The following is a 17,131-nucleotide window of genomic DNA, read 5'->3' as shown; positions in this document are numbered from 1 at the left end:
AACTATAATGTGAATGTACTTAATGCCACTGAACTGTACTTAAAATAGTTAAAGTGGCACATTTTATGGTACACATATTTTATCATAAAAAGGTTTCCAGTCCAACGGGAAACAACCAAAATATCTATCAACACTCAAATGGATCAATAAATTGTGGTATATTCATACAGTGGAATACCATACAGCTACAAAGCAACAGCCTGAAGAGATTTCAGACATAATGTTGAATTAAAGAAGCCAAAGAGTAGGATTCCATTTATGTGAAGAAGATCAGGCAAAACCAATCTACAGTTGTAGTAGAAATTAGAATAATGCTTACCTTTGTGGCAACTATTGACTGACAAGGGGTATGAGGGAGCCTCCTAGTGGCTGGAAATGAGTGACATCTAGATCTAGGTAGTGGTTGCAAGGTATCAACATATGTAAATATTTACAGAGCTGTAGGTTTGAAACCTGTGCATTTTATGGTGTGTTTATACCTAAACTTAAATTTTTAAAATTCCCATGCAAAGCTGAGGACCTAAGTCAGTTTTACTTCCTGTAAAACAGAGTTGATTGGTATTCTTATATTCTTGAAGTTAGAAAAAGACTACAGTTGACTTTGCCTGCTGCAGTAATTAAAATAAAGCTGCTGATCTGTGGAGGCCAGAGTAAAACCAGGATGTGGTGGTGCAGGAAGAAGTAGACATTACTTGAGGCATGCACTGGGTTATTCCACCAGCTTGGTGATTGATTGGCAGTAACCCCAATGTCATTACTGGTGGTTGCCCTGGCCCAACAATATAAGTTCTGTGGAAGGAGAGATATAATTTAAAACTTTAATGTGTTTTTCCCTTTCTGAGTAATGACCTCCTATCAGTTTATCCCAGGAATCATTTTGTTCGAGCTGGGGAAATGGTGATGGAAGTGGTTAGAGATTAGAATTTGTTCGGGAGGATTGCTATGAAAAAGAGGTAATAGCTTCTGTAACTCGAAGTAGTTTTATCCAATAAAAAAGTAGCCTTGCAGGCAAGCTTATTATCTTAAGAAAGAATGTTCCAAATTATACAGTTATGCCATATCCCAATTTTCCATCTCCAAGTATTTGGTACATGAAGGGAGATGGGGGAAGATATATACTGTGTAAGGAAGAGGAGAATGAAGTCAATTCCAGATATTAGATGCCAAAGGAAGAGCATCATAACAGTGGCACCCTTTCTCCCAAAAAGCTCCAAGACACTTAAGCCACATAATAGTCATGTCTCTCCATTTAACCCTGTGCTATCTGTTCTGATTATCTATCACTTTAAAATAAACAACATCAATTAAACCATAACAATTATTTGCTTTCCTCAAGAATCTGGACCGAGGGAGTTCTTACTTGGAGTCTTTCATGCAATTATAATCAGGGGTGGCCGAAATCATCTTGAACTCTTCTTCATGTGGTCTCTTTCCATGATGGCCTCAGGGTAACTGCACTTGTTACATGGCAGCTAAAAGTAAATCAGTTTAGGTAAACAGACAAATTGCCTGACCTTTTAAATCCTAGCCTCAAAAGTCACATAGCATTGCTTTGACCTGAGTTGTATTTGTCTATTTATTTAGCCACAATAGTTGAGCCAAGTTCAAGTAGAGGTAACATAAACTCTATCTCAATGATGGGAAGAATATTTCAGAATTTGCATAATTATTTTAAAAACACCACATGGTATTATTATACGAAGAAAGAGGAAGGAAGCTATCTGAAAAACAAAAACAAAACCTTTATTCAACAGAGACTAAACACTGCCTGAAGAGACTATTGACTATTTTTTAATCTAAAAAAGCCACAATTAGATTAGATATTTAATTAATGCCTTTTTCCATCTGGATTCCCAATTAGCCAGTATTGGTGGGAGTGGGAGAAGGGATGGAGGGAGAACAGGAATAGGCTAAATTAAATACATATTAAGTTTTAAAAACCCTGCAATTTTAGTAGTTTCCTGTGTACATAGTAAGAAAGATGATAATGTATCAAACATAAACTGGGATATAGCTTTGAGTTTGATAGTATCAGCTGTTCCTCTGGTTAAAAATTATTTCTGATATAAGACTTAATGAATTTAAGAGCCCCTTATGGGAATCTCACCTAGATAGCTGTTAATGTAAAGAGAAGTCATTTTCTCCAGTCTAGCTACAAGTTTTGTACTCTTTGAACAGACATTCTATTTTCTTTTTGATCCAGTCTAACAATGATTTTCACTACAATTTTTCATATAAAATGTAAAATTTATATGTAAAATTTATTCATATAATTTTTTCATATAAAGTTCACTTATAAATAGCTAATTCATGAGAAAATTATAGAGAAAACTATGAACACTCATACCTGAATAACATAGTAAAACATATTAGGTGTACATTAAGTAATACTTGAAAGTAAAATTTGACCTTAAGAACAATTAATTAAAAACTTATTAAACATCTAAAAATGATAAAAATAAATTTATGCTGTTACCGTAGCTCACTCTGTGGATCCTGAAACCAAGGTCTTTCTTTATGTCTTAGCCCATTTGTGCAGCTACAGCAACATAACATAGACTGGGTAATTTCTACAGAATATGATTTTTTTTTCTCATAGTTCTAGGAGGTGGAAAGTCCAAAATCATGGCATTGGCATCTTGTGTGGGCCTTCTTGCTGTATCTTCCCATGGCAGAAGGTGGAAAGACAAAAAGAGTGAACTGATTCTCATAAGCCTTTTTAATAGTGGCATTAATTCATTTATGAAAGCAAGGGCCTCATGACCTATTCACTTCCCAAAAAGTCCCACCTATCAACAATGTTGCATTGAGAAATAAGTTTTTAGGGCATGAATTTTGAGGGACACATTCAGACCACATAATGTATAGGGGTCTGAACTTCAGTCACCAGCTGAGCTGTTATAGAGAGCTATGCCCTAAACCCTGAATCTAGAGTCACTGCAGCTCTACACATGCTCCTGTTCCCAAGCCCAGCTCCCATACTTCACAAACACTAAATCTTACACACCATTAATAACCCAAAAGCAGGAATGCCTGCACTCCAGGCACTAGTGCCATCACCACTCCAGTCTATAGAGCTATAGTCCCTAAGTACATGCCCATGTTTTAGACCTCAGCTCTGTGACTGCCCCATGGGTGCAACTCATAAGACATTTGTACCACCACTATCACAAGTGGACCCACAAACCAAACCTAGTGACAATAGGAATTCCCTCAGACACAACTTTTTCCAGTGGGATAAAAAGAGGTTAGGAAGATCTTAGCAACCATCACCACCAAAGACCTTAACAGACCTTGCTGCCACTGTGACTCCCACTGAAGTGATCATTGAGGATCCCTGAAATCTTCAGTGTCAAACTTTATATAGAGCTGCACAGAAACTATGGCTTTGTACCCTAACTGCTGCCAGAACCAATGTTCTCCACTCAGGCAACACCACCTCAGATTCCCATAGGGCAAGGTTTTTCACCTCCATACTAGCCTATGAAGTTTGGAAAAGGAGTCTGCTCCACCATGTGTGCCAACACCAACATGAGGCAACAAGAAACATGAAAAACCAACAACACATTTCAGCATTCACAGAACATAATAACTTCCTTGTAGCTGAGACCAAAGAAATGGAGATCTCTAGACTGCCTGACAAATAATTAAAAATAATTGTTTAAAGGAAGCTCAATAAACATCAATAAAATATAGAGAAACAATATGATTAAATCAGTAAAATAATAAATGAACAAAACTAGAAATTTGGCAGAGATTGAAATAATAAAAAACAAAAATATTTACAGCTAAGGACTACAATGAATAAAATGAAAAATGCAACAGAAAACATCAACATCAGAATTGATCAAGCACTAAAGAGAATATGTGAACTCAAAAAAGTGTTATTTGAAAATATACAAAGAAGAAAAAGGAAACAAATGCAAGAAAGAAAAACACAGAATTTATGGAACTCCATCAGGAGAGCGAACTTTTGCATTATAGGAGTTAAATAAAGAAAAGAGAAACAAAAAGGGGAAGTGAGCTAATTTAAAGAAGTAATAGCTAAAAATTACCAAAATCTGAGGATAGATGTAAATATTTAGATACAGGAAGGTCAAAGATCTCCAATCAGATTCAGTGCAAATAGAATTACAACAAGGCATATATATCAAACTGTCAAAAATTAAAGACAAAAATAGGCTCCTGAAAGCAGCAAAAGAAGAATATCACACACAAGGAAATTTTAATATCATCTCATTTATCAGCAGAAACCACACAGGCCAGGAGAGAGTAGGATGGTATATTCAAAGTCCTTTAGGAAAAAACAAAACCAGAAAACTGTTAACCAAGAATACTTTAGCTGAAATAGCTGTATTTCAGAAATGAAGAGATAAAGACTTTCCCAGAAAAACAAAAACTGAAGGAATTAGGTAAAGAACAAACTAAGCTCAAAGCCCAGGACCTGATGGTTTCTCTGCGGAGTTCTACTAAACATTTAAAAAAGAATTAATATCAATTCTTCTCAAACTCTTACAGGAGGGAATAGTACAGCCATTATGTAAAACAGTTTGGAGGCTCTCCCAAAAATCAAAAATAGACTTACAATATGATTAACCAAGCCCACTACTGGGTGTATATCCAAATGAATGAACTTAGTATGTCGAAGAGATCTCTGCACTTCCTTGTTCACTGCAGCATTATTCACAACAATCAAGATATGGCATCCGTTAGTGAATGAATAAGGAAAATTTGGTATATATACACAATGAAATACTATTCAGCATTAAAAAAGAAGGAAGTCTTATCATTTGTGACAACATGGATGAACTTGGAGGACATGATATTAAGTGAAATAAGTCAGACACAGAAAGACAAATACCTCATGATCTCATTTATTTGTGGAATCTAAAAACAGAGGAACTTATAGAAGCAGAGTATAGAGTGGTGATTGTCAAGGGCTGCTTTGGGGTCGGAGGGAATTGTGGAGATGTCAAAAGAATAGAAAGTTTAAATTAGATAGGAGGAATAGGTTTAAAAAATCTATTTACAATGTGATGAATGTAGTTAATAACAATGTGTTATATACTTGAAAATTGCTAAGAGGTTAAATTTTAGGTGTTCTCAACACACACAAAAATAATGCATTTGTGAGGTAATGCATATGTTAATTTTCTTGATTTAGCCATTTTGCAATATATATATCCATCAACACATCATGTTTTATATTATAAATATATAGAATTTTTATCATTTAAAGTAAATTAAAAATTATGTGAATTAAAAGTTAAATTATAGAAGAATTTCTATTGTATTTTCATATTCCCATGTAGTTTAAAACCATCTCAAATTCAGTATTTTGAAAAGATAAATATGAATATTTGAGGGGATGGAAGTAAATAAGATCAGAGTGCCTTAGAAAGATCTTTGATTATGTGTATATGTATTTATTTATTTACAAAGACAAAATATAAACTATTTTGAAGAAAATCTAAAACTTAAAAAATGGCTATGTTATATGGTAACAGAACCAAAGTCCTTTCTTAAAAATTCCAAATATTACTTTTATATGTTCTATTCATTTTTATAATAAATTCTTCAACATAATTATTCCTCTAATCATGGTATTTCACCAATTTGAACACTTCTATATGGAAGACACTTGTTCAGTGGAGCCCTATTATCAAGCCATATAGATATTTGTCTGTCTTACCCTGCAGCTAACGTATGCTATTGTGATGATTAATTTTATGTGTCAACCTGGGGGGGGTCATAGTGCTCAGATATTTAGTCAAACATTATTTTGGATGTTTCTGTGATGACATTTTTGGATGAGATTTAAATTGGTGAATGCTGGATAAAGCAGAGAGCCCTCTCTAATATGGGTGGGCCTCATTCAATCATCTAAAGGCCTGAATTGAGCCAAAGATTGACTTTCCCAAACAGAAAGTCATTCTGTTGCAGATAGCCTTCAGACTTGAACTGCAAAATGTAGGATTCATTCTCTTACCTCCAGCGTGATTGCCCAGCCTGCATATTTTGAACTTGCAAAATCACATGAACCAATTTCTTTAAATAGTTTTCTCTCTGTGTATCTACTTGCCCTATTGGGTCTGTTTCTCTGGAGAACCTTGACTAGAACAGCAACTTTTTTCTTAGATTGAGTATTTTTATTTTTATCAAAAATGATGTTGTATTTTATAACAAATATATGGTAATGGCTCAAAAATTTCACCCTAAAATTTAGCTTATAGATAATATAACCTACCGAATAATTCATAAAAGTCAATATAATGCTGTCACTGTAATGCATAGTAAAATAAAATATACATCCACAAAAATAATACATATTTTATTATGCAAATGCACAGGCTTGACTATGCTAAAATACATAATAAAACTTTCAATAATTTATAAGAACTTTAGCTATAATATGAGAAAAAAGATCAGAAGTACCAGCAAATAAAGGTTTTTGGTATACATTAAAGTAAAAACTATAGTTAGAAGACCATTATAAAGACCAGTATTGTTCTCTGATAAGGAGAGAGAAAAATAACTTTGATTGAAGTAAGAATAATGTTCCAACTCAAACTGTAGACTATTGAAATGATTGATAGAAATGGTAAAATATAAAACTCTGATACTATAGTAAATGGGCTGGTGTATATTTACATGCGTTGTCTCAAAGGCCTGATGGCTTATGCCTGTAATCCCAGCACTTTGGGAGGTGGAGGCGGGTAGATCACTTGAAGTCAGGAGTTTGAGATGAGCCTGACCAACATGGTAAAACCCTGTGTCTACTAAAAATACAAAAATTAGCAGGGTGTGGTGGTGTGCATTTGTAGTCCCAGCTACTCGGGAGGCTGAGGCAGGAGCATCACTTGAACCTGGGAGGCAGAGGTTGCAGTGAGCTGAGATTGTGCCACTGCACTCCAGCCTGGGTGATACAGCAAGACTCCATCTCAAAAAAGCAAAAAATTCTCTATGCTATATATATGTTATCACACAAAATACATCTTTACCTTGAATTCTATTAAATATCTCTAAAATTTAATGACATTATTTGATAGACAACTGAGAATAGCACATAAATTGAAAAAAAAGAAGCAGAAATTTAAAAAGTTTCAACAAATAATTTCACAACATGATTTCTTAGTATGGTGCTATAAAATTAGAAAATAGAAAGACTAGCAGCAAGATGAAATATTTTAAGATTTACTAATAATATTTAATAAGATTCTTGAATTTCATGTATCCATTAATTTAATAGTATTTGTTTCAAAGTATGTTTAAAAAAAGAGTCTCGACTATCTCTACTATGCAATTGAATAAGACAACTGTAAAGACAGACCAGTATTTGGGAACTAGTATGTTGTTATCTCAAGTATCATCAGCAGTGATGATGCTGTTGGTCATATGATTTTACGAAACTAAAACTCTGAAAATTCAGAACCAAAGTGCAAAGGAATGCTGATTTGCACAGCAGTCACATTCCTGAAAATTTCACAATATATCAGAAAACAAATTGTTAACCTTACTGGAATTAACGCCAGTAGGACAGTCAAAGAGAATGTAAAACTCAGGGAAGTTTAGTTGTTCAGGACTATTCCGTGCATTGTGAGAATCCCACAATCCTTAGTCTTTGCTCCTTAAATGCCAGCTAACTCTCTCCAGTCATTATGACACAAAAATTCCCTCATAATTTTTCAAAATACCCTCTAAGAGGTAGTAACACTCAGGTTTAGAATTAAGGTTTCTAAGCAAATTATTCACAAACCATTATCCCCCAAGCCAGGCGACCTCCAACGGCCTGCTCCACACAGCCCCTTTGATGAGAAATCAGCATTGAAAACTTGAACATGACCAAAGAAATTGTGAATCTCTCCACTCATGATTACTTTTCTTCCCCCAATGCTACTAATCTCAGTCAGTAGCCAATCCACTATTCCTACTCCATTATTCAGCTCAGAAACTTTGACCTCTTTCTCTTACATGCTACATCTTTTACAGAATTTGTCCAGAAACTAATACCTGCCACCACCTCCACTAATACCATCCAAATGCAATACACCATTATCTCTTTTATTTTATTTTCCTCAAAATAAAAGCCATTATATTTTAAGACCTGTAAGATTGGCCCCTTCCCTCACCACTCTGACCATTCTCTCTACCTATTTTTTATTCCTCTTCAGCTACACTGGCTACTTTGCTTTTCCTTGATCATGCTGAATATGCTCCTGCCTCAAGGCCTGTGCACTAGCTGTTCCCATTTTTTGGACTAATTTCTTCAGGTGACTTTGTGGCTAGCTCTCTCATTTCCTGCAGGCCTTTACTCAAACACAAGCTCATCAATTTTTTTCACTATCCTATGTAAAATAGCAATCTCTTTCTCACCATTGCCTTTACCATCCTTCTTGTATTATTAGTCAGCGTTCTCTGGAGAAACAGAACCAACAGGATTCCCCCCACCTCAACCCCCACCTCTGTTGTCTTGGGAAAGATTTTAAGGAATCAGCTCATGTGATTGTAGGGGCTGGCAAGTCTGAGTCCGGAAGGTAGGCTGGCAGTCTGCAAGATCCAGAGCAGAACTGTTGCAGTGACTAATCCAAATGCAGTCTAGAGGCAAGATTAATTCTTGTGAGGACCTCAGTTTTTTCTCTTATGGCCATCAATTGATTGGATAAGGCACACGCATATTTTGAAGAATCATCTGCTTTACTCAAAATCTACTGACTTAAATGTTAATCACATCTAAAAAATACCTTCACAGCCTCATATAGACTGGTGTTTCACCAAAAATTAGGTAACATGGCATAAACAAGTTAACATGTAAAATTAACTATCACATCTCTTATTTAGTTTTATGCTTCTCCATAGCACTTACTATCTGATTTTATATAATTGCTATTTGCCCACAGTCATCAATGACTCTCGTGTGTGCAACAGAGAAAAAAATCCAGTTGAGGGCAATACAATTTCTCAGTTCCCAAGAGGTGAAGATTATACAAAATATATATGTTTTATAATGTTTTATGTAAGTTTTCTGTGTATATATAAAGCATGTTTAATTTTTATCCCAGAGTATGTATTCAATAAATAAATCTTCCTGTTGGCTTGAGAGAGAGAAAGAAAGAGAGGAGAGAGAGAGACAGAGAGAGAGACAGAGAGAGAACTCCCTTAAAGTGATAGAGAATCATGAATCCTGTGGTCTTTGTTACAGACATTTTTAAAAAGCTTGTGCCTAAAAAAAAACAACATCTCTAACAAAACCAAATTTTATTTTTTGTAGGTACACTATGTATCACATTGCTCTTAAATATATCTTTTATAAATTTCTTGTATAAAAGAATAACAAGAAAATCAGGTTTTCATTTTCAGAGAAATAAAAAATTTATTACAATTTCGATTTCTATTGCGTGAATACTTTTTTTTCATTTTTTCCAAGCAAACACAAAATAACTGTATATTTACATTGTGGGTATATTCAACATTTTTTGTATCCTTTATTTTCCTAAGCACAATAGTCTAGGGCATAAATTTTTCTCAGATTTTTCAAGTCACAAAATCTTCTCCTAGCACTGAATATGGAAATGAATAAATAGCACAATTATAATACCTGACTTATAATATCCTTCTTCCTCTTTATCTTCAGCAATTTCTAGAATATTATATGGAAAACCTATGTGTCATTAGTCCATTTGACTAGATTTATATACCAACTTCATCTCAGGTCTTTGTCAGCCTAAATTAGGGTTTTGTTAGGTGACTGATTTGTAGGTTCGTATTTAGATGATATCAATATACGGACCAAATAATGATACAACATGGTTAGACTAGGAAAATCATTAGTTATGTATTATTTGCTACTCAGTGATTAGACATGTTCTTTTTCAGAATACTTTGGTACAAAACATTGTTGACCTCACAAGATTTAGAATAAGATGTGTTTTAAGTTAGATACCCTTGAATAATTAATTCCCACCTGAGGAGTGGCTGTGACATGGCTCTGAGTTTTCTATCAACAGGAGAACCAAATTGCTTCTAAGGTGGAATACAGAAGGAAAGAGTAGTTCTCAAGCCTTACTCTTTTCCAAATAACAGAGGCCCAATTCAAATAAGTTAAAGCAAAACCAAGTTCTATTTTCTGACATAACTGAAATAAATGCAGGATTCCAGGTGCTCAAATTATGTAACTAGTATTCTTCTCCCCTCTCTTTTTTTTTTTTTTTTTTTTTTTGAGACGGAGTCTCGCTCTGTCGCCCAGGCTGGAGTGCAGTGGCCGGATCTCAGCTCACTGCAAGCTCCGCCTCCTGGGTTCACGCCATTCTCCCGCCTCAGCCTCCCGAGTAGCTGGGACCACAGGCGCCCGCCACCTCGCCCGGCTAATTTTTTGTATTTTTTAGTAGAGACGGGGTTTCACCGTGTTAGCCAGCATGGTCTCGATCTCCTGACCTCGTGATCCGCCCGTCTCGGCCTCCCAAAGTGCTGGGATTACAGGCTTGAGCCACCGCGCCGGGCCTCTCCCCTCTCTTAATTATGACTTCCTGCATGTAGCTTCACTCTCACAAAGAAAAGCTGTTCCATTATTGTGACATGTCTACTAGCAACTACATGCTGACATTTCCACAATTCCACCGCACCGAAACAAAGTGTGGGCCCCTTTCACTCAATAATTTCAGCCGAGGTAAGCCACATATGTGTCAGTGACCTCTTCATTGTTTCCAAAGAGATAAAATATGCTGATTGGCGAATTTGTGCCACATGTCCATTCCTGCAGTCAGGGCTGGAGAAGGGACTTTACTTAGAAAGAGTGGGGCATAGGGTCATGCCAATCTAAATGATAAGGTCTAAGTGTGGAAAAGAGACAGTTTGCAAAGAAGACCAAGGAGAAATGGGCAGGTGAAAACCATCATATGTCCACTACATTCCTTTAACATTGTTTCACATTTAGAAAGAGCAGAGATTTTTTTTGAAAAAAGGATTGGAAAGAGAACAGTAAAAGAAAAATGATGAGAGAGAAAATCTAGACTTTCTAGTACAAAGGGCAGGAGTTGCCAGGGAAGGTAGGATGATATTAGTTCAGCAACAAGAAGAGAGGGAGAGAAGTTCTCATAGAAATGACTTTCTACATCATTTTGTATACTTTTAATGTGGGAGTTAAACATGGATTTCACCTCTTCCAATGATTACCAGCACTTCAAGAGGGAAAAATGAATGTTAGTCCAGTTATGTGAGCTTCCTTCACTCTGAAACTTTTCAGATTATGTAAGTCATTGCTTTCAACTTTATGGTCTAGAAAGTATTTCCTGAATTTTTATTTTGTACTGTTTAGGTAAAAAGTAATCTTCATCTTTATGGTTCCCATATTATCCTGAGAAGAAAGTCTGATTTGATTGGCCACCTACAAATTGCCAGAACCTATGTTAAAACACCTTTACATGTATAATCTCAAAGAACACTAGGCATTCACTGGGAGAGCAAAACAGAGTCATGTAGGAAGTAAACATGGTCGGTTGGTTGCATTATATAGTGATTACAGGCATGCAGCGGTCTTCTACAGGCTGACTAAATGAAAGTTACAGAGAGCATTGGCTTTAGTTTGCTTGCAGCAGCATGTTATCTTCTTTTAAGTAAAATTTTATGTTCTTTTAAAAAAAAATATAGCCCTTTTTCTGAGATTGAAGTCCACCACTCTACCAGTCTGTACATGTTTGTGTAGATTTCTCACACATATAACAATGTACTACTTTAATTTTACCGAAAACAATACAATGAGAAGAAAATTAGGAGTTCTAACAAAGCCAGAAGTTCATTCCCCCAGATCATGGACATTTTCTACTACCCTGTTTTGAAAGTCTTGAAAACCATAGAGAAAAAGAGAAAGCAATATCTTCTTTTTTACGTATTATCAGGCTCTTGTTTCATCTTGCTAGGGTATATGAAGAGAAAATACATAGATTTTTAAGTAAATTTTAGAGTTAGTTTTACTGTACTTAGGGAACAAAATCAAATATTTATGTCATATGTTGTATTATTGATACAGAACTTTATGAAAGACTTTTTATAGAGGTTAATTGTTTTTATAATCAACAAAGTGTTAAGAGTCCACAAATTTTAGTGATTACTCAGACATATATCATATTAGAATATCAGATCATTTAAGATTGAAAATGATTTTATTTTATATATGCATATTTATTAAGATAAAAGCTAAGTAATTACTTTGGTTACATATTCATAGTTGATACTGATTTTTAAAAAAGAAAAAGAAAGTTGATGATATAATAATTTGTTCCTACAAGATTGAAGTATTTTAGTCTGACTTTGCTACCAGTCAGCTATATGACCTTGGACAAGCCACTTAACATCTAGGGACCTCAGTTTCCAATCAGATCATTGGATCATATAATTTCTGTGGATCTCTGGAGCTCTAAAATTCGAATATCCTAAAAGTAAGAACGTCTCATATTTAATCTGTCTCTAAATAAAATGGGATTTAAATAGTCCTGGACAGATAGATATCAGTAATATTTCAAAACAAAGCAAGTGTATAAAATGAAAAATGTTTTTCCTAAATATGTGGTAATTTTTGTAATACTGAAGTTTTATTCAATGTAAGTACTGCAAAAAAATTGTACTGCAAAAAAATACATCTTGAAGTCATATAATACAATCAACTGACTATGTTTACTTCCTACATGACTGTTTTGCTCTCCCAGTGAATGCCTAGTATTATTTGAGATTACATATGTAAAGGTGTTTAACATAGGTTCTGGCAATTTGTAGGTGGCCAATCAAATCAGACTTTCTTCTCAGGACAATATGGGAGACATAAAGATGAAGATTGTTTTTTACCTAAACAGTACAGTGTAAAATCCATGCCTGAGGGACCAGCTATAGAATTGGTAGCTTGTAGACAATTTTTTTGCAGTACTTCCTCATCTTGGTACCCCAAATATAAACTGTATGATTTGTGACTATAGTTTGAGTTCTTTTTAGGTCCAGCTGAAAACAAACCAATACCTGAAAAATTAATGGCATTCTTCATTTTGCATATTTCAGTCGAGGTTTTTATAGTTTCGTAATATAGTCCGGAACCACATACAAACTCAAAGAGTCATTCTTCTTTCCTAAAGATTGTTCAAACTTAGACTGGCAATGTCTAGACTTCCCTGTAACAAAGTGACCCTCTTCTTTGTCCCCATATAAGGTAATGTCTCATTTCTCAATCATCTCCACAGGCTCATGTTGGGCAAAAACATAGCACAACTAAAAAAGTCAGTGTATGTGATATGTCATTTTTGGTGCTCATGTATCTTCAAAGTATGGGTAAAACAAGTGAGACTAATCAAGGTGATAAATAGAATGGCCATCTTTTCCTCATACTCTGGACCTCAAACGGTTCTCAGTTTAAGTTCTAATTCTGTTGTAAGTATTGCTCTATAGAAGGCTAAAGTCAAATGATAATTTATTTCATAAGAACTTCATAAGAATAAAGACTTTATAGAGCAATAGTGTATGCTAGTCATTTTTTCTGGAATTTTTAGCATTCTGATACAAAGCAAGTATTAAGGAGAGTTGCTACACAGTTTGTTGATTTAAAACTAATCTATACTTTTTATTCAATTTCCCCAGGATTAGGTCACATTTTAAGCTATATTTCAGGGCAGGAAATACATACATACAAGTTTATTCATTTTATATTTTAGTAATTTATAAATTTCAGGGTCTATTTGAGGCAAATTTAATACCTTCAGTAAATAATTTTGTGACTGTTTTTCCTCTTATTTTAGATAATTCAAGGGAAGAATTGTGATATTTTGCTTTCTATACCTGTCCTATTATGAAATATGAAAATTCATATTTTTTAATTATCAGGAGAATAAGGATTGAAATTTGATTTTCAATAATTGTGTTACTCATTAAATTTGCCTTTAAGTTGTCGCTGTCACTTAAAGCTTTTTGACTGTCGTATTGTTATGAAAATAAAAATAATAGAATGCTATCCATAACCTTTGTAATATTGTAATAAATTTTAAAAGTCAGATAATATTAATGATGTAAAGTGACATCAATTTCAGGAAGTTCCTCCCATTGTCCCTTTTCTTGACATCTGCATCATCCTGGTCTAGGCCCTTATTGTCTCATGTTTGGCTCTTTACAGAAATGTGCCCAACTCTTCCTCCTGCCTCCAACAACTCCTCCTCCACTTCCTTCTGCATTTTAATGTCAGATTAATGTTTATGACCAATTTTATTATGTAAAATGACTACATAATAAAATTATGTATTATTTTTAATAATACATAATTGGGAGCCTTCCTTACTGCCCACCACTGAAGTTTAAGCCGCTCAGTCCAGCATCCAGTACTGTCTACTATGCATCCTCTCTTCTCTTACTCTTCTGTACCCCTGTTGTTGTATACCTTCCCTCTCTATTCATCCTAATATTAAATCAATGTCTCATCATTCATCTAGTCCACTGAGAACTCTCCCTTCTCTGAATTTCTGTAAACTTGTGGTTTACTCTCCTTTGGAACTTGAATACTTATGACAACTCATTTGATAGAGTAACATATTTTTTGTAAGCTTTTGGATTATAATATGTGGTGTCTCCTCCTTACCTTGTCTTAATGTTAAGCTTCTTGAAATAGAGGATGTAGAATCATCTCCCCTAAGGTTCCAGGTGTGTAATTGAGATGAATAAATAAAATAAAAACAATTGATTCAAAATTTTTAAATTACCATAAGTATAGAGAAAGAAGACTAAAAGGATCCGCACTGAAATGTTTTATTATATTTTACTCAGATTGGAATAAGTGATTTATTTGTTTATTCAACAAATATTTGTAGAGCACTTATTAGTTTCAGGCATTGTTCAAGTTTCTAGGCATATGTAAGTGAATACATTGGAGAAAGTCTCCACACTCCTACAATTACATTATGGTGATTGGAGACATTTCAAAGAGAAAGGAGAGAAATAGGGAGTAAAAAAGAAGATACCAGATAGACTAAGTGCTATGACAAGAATTAAAGGGCTCTAATGTGATCAAGAGTGACTTTTTAAGTAATTTAGACTGTGTGATCAGAAAAGTTCTTCGTGAACAGATGTTATTTGAGGCAAGCTATGATAAGCCATGCAAAGATTTTTTTTTAAGTATTGCAGGCTTGAGAAACAACAGCTAGTACAAAGATGTTATGTGAATCCTGAGCTTAACATGTTCAAGGAAAGAAAAGAAGGCCAACATTGGTGAAGTCCAATGAAGTTGGGGACGTAGGCAGTCTCTAACTAGATTGATTTGAAAGCCAGGGCTTTAATTTCAATTTTAGGAGCAACGATTGCTATTAAAGAAGGTATGTGAGTGATGTCATTGGATTATTATTTTAAAAATATTTCTCTGACTTCTCTTTGTGAGGAAGACTGTAGCATTGAGGGAGACTATTGTGGTGGTCTAGAGAGAAGATTATGGAGAACTGGACCATGATGGTAGCATTAAAGAGGGAGAGATGGAAACATTCAAAAAATGTTTTGGAGAGTGAGGTGACAGCATTTGGTTAGATATTAAATATGAGTATTGAGAAAGATTGAGTAATCAGGGATCAGGTTGGAACAGGAATGGAGGGTTGAGGAAGGGTGGTATCCCTTCATGAAATGGAAGATTAAGGTAGAATAGGTTGAATGCAGGGGAAAATCACTGTTTCTGTTTGGTCCCATTAAATTTGTGATGCTGACTAAACATCCAATTAGAGATATAAAATAGGCACTTGTTTTTAATTTTGGAGTTCTGGGGAGATTAGCAGATGCAGAGCTGGAGATAAACATTTTGGAGTTGTCGATATGTAGATTCTATTTGTAGCCATGAGACTAAATAAGATCACCTTGAAAGACAGTATAGCAAAGAGAAACAGAGAGAAAAAGAGACAGAGAGAAGAGGAAAGAGAATTTTATTAGATACCTCAAAGGAGAAGAGCTACAAAAATTTTATAGATAACATCACAGGCAAACAAAAAAAGAAGAAAGAAGGAGAAGCAGAAGCAGCAGCAGAAGAAGGAGAAGGAGAAGGAGAAGAAGAAAGAAGAAACAAATTGTGATGTGATGTGTCTTGGTCTGTTCAGGCTGCTATAACAAAATGCCATAAGGTAGGTAGCTTATAAATAACAAAAATTTGGTTTTCACAGACCTGGAGCCTGGAAAGTTCAAGATCAAGGTACTAGCAGATTTGTTGTCTGGTGAGGGCTTACTTTCTGGTTCCTCAACATCTCAATATTGCCTTTTTGCCATGTACTCACATGGTGAAAAGGGGAAGCTAGCTCTCTGGACTCTACTTTATAAGGCACTAATTCCATTCAGGAAGGATGAAAATTTTTTTATTCCCCAGTGAAAAGTAGTGTCTGTCCATAGCTTCATTTTTCAAACATTTATTACTAAATGGCAACAATCCAGTTTCTACTCAAACTTAGATAATTTCCCTGAGATAATTAAATTTTATTTATTTTCTATTCCCAGTGTACTGCCTAGCAGAGTGTTTGATCAATAGAAGACATTTAATATATATTGTTTGCAATGATATTATATCATATTTTATTCATCTTTATATCTTTGAAATCTAGAACAATATCTGGTTTAGATTATCTATTCTTTCATTTCCAGGGTATTTACTGAGCAACTACTATGTGGCTCACATAGTTCAAGGTGCTTGTTAACTAAATAGCAAACAAGATATCAGGGCTAACAGTCACATGGGTACTGAATAAATGCCAGTTGTATTTGTCTGTTTTTATATAAGTCAGTTAGAGCTCTGTCTTCCTATAGGCTTGGCATTATGGAAAGTTGTATCTCCCTTGATTCTATCCTTGCTTGCTACATTCCCTTGTATGGGCACACTAACTCTGATTTTGAAACTGGAATAACCACTGCTGCTCTTGTCATTCAGAGAGTATTTTTAGAAACAACATAAACACCTTGTCTAAAATAATTCTAACCAAAGAAACGATTTCATTGACCAAGGTGGTATTGGCAATTATACCAATATAATTGCCAGCACTTAGACGGTATGCTACAATAAGATTGGTGATTTTTGTTGTTCTGTTAACTTCTATATTTTTAGAACTTAGGGGAGTGCTTGGCATAGAAAAGTTGCCCCCAAAATTTG

The sequence above is a fragment of the Theropithecus gelada genome, chromosome 4 (genome assembly GCF_003255815.1).
Source record: "Theropithecus gelada isolate Dixy chromosome 4, Tgel_1.0, whole genome shotgun sequence".
NCBI classification, from domain to species: Eukaryota; Metazoa; Chordata; class Mammalia; order Primates; family Cercopithecidae; genus Theropithecus; species Theropithecus gelada.
The sequence above is the reverse complement of the archived record's forward strand: the minus strand, read 5'-3'. Positions refer to the sequence as shown.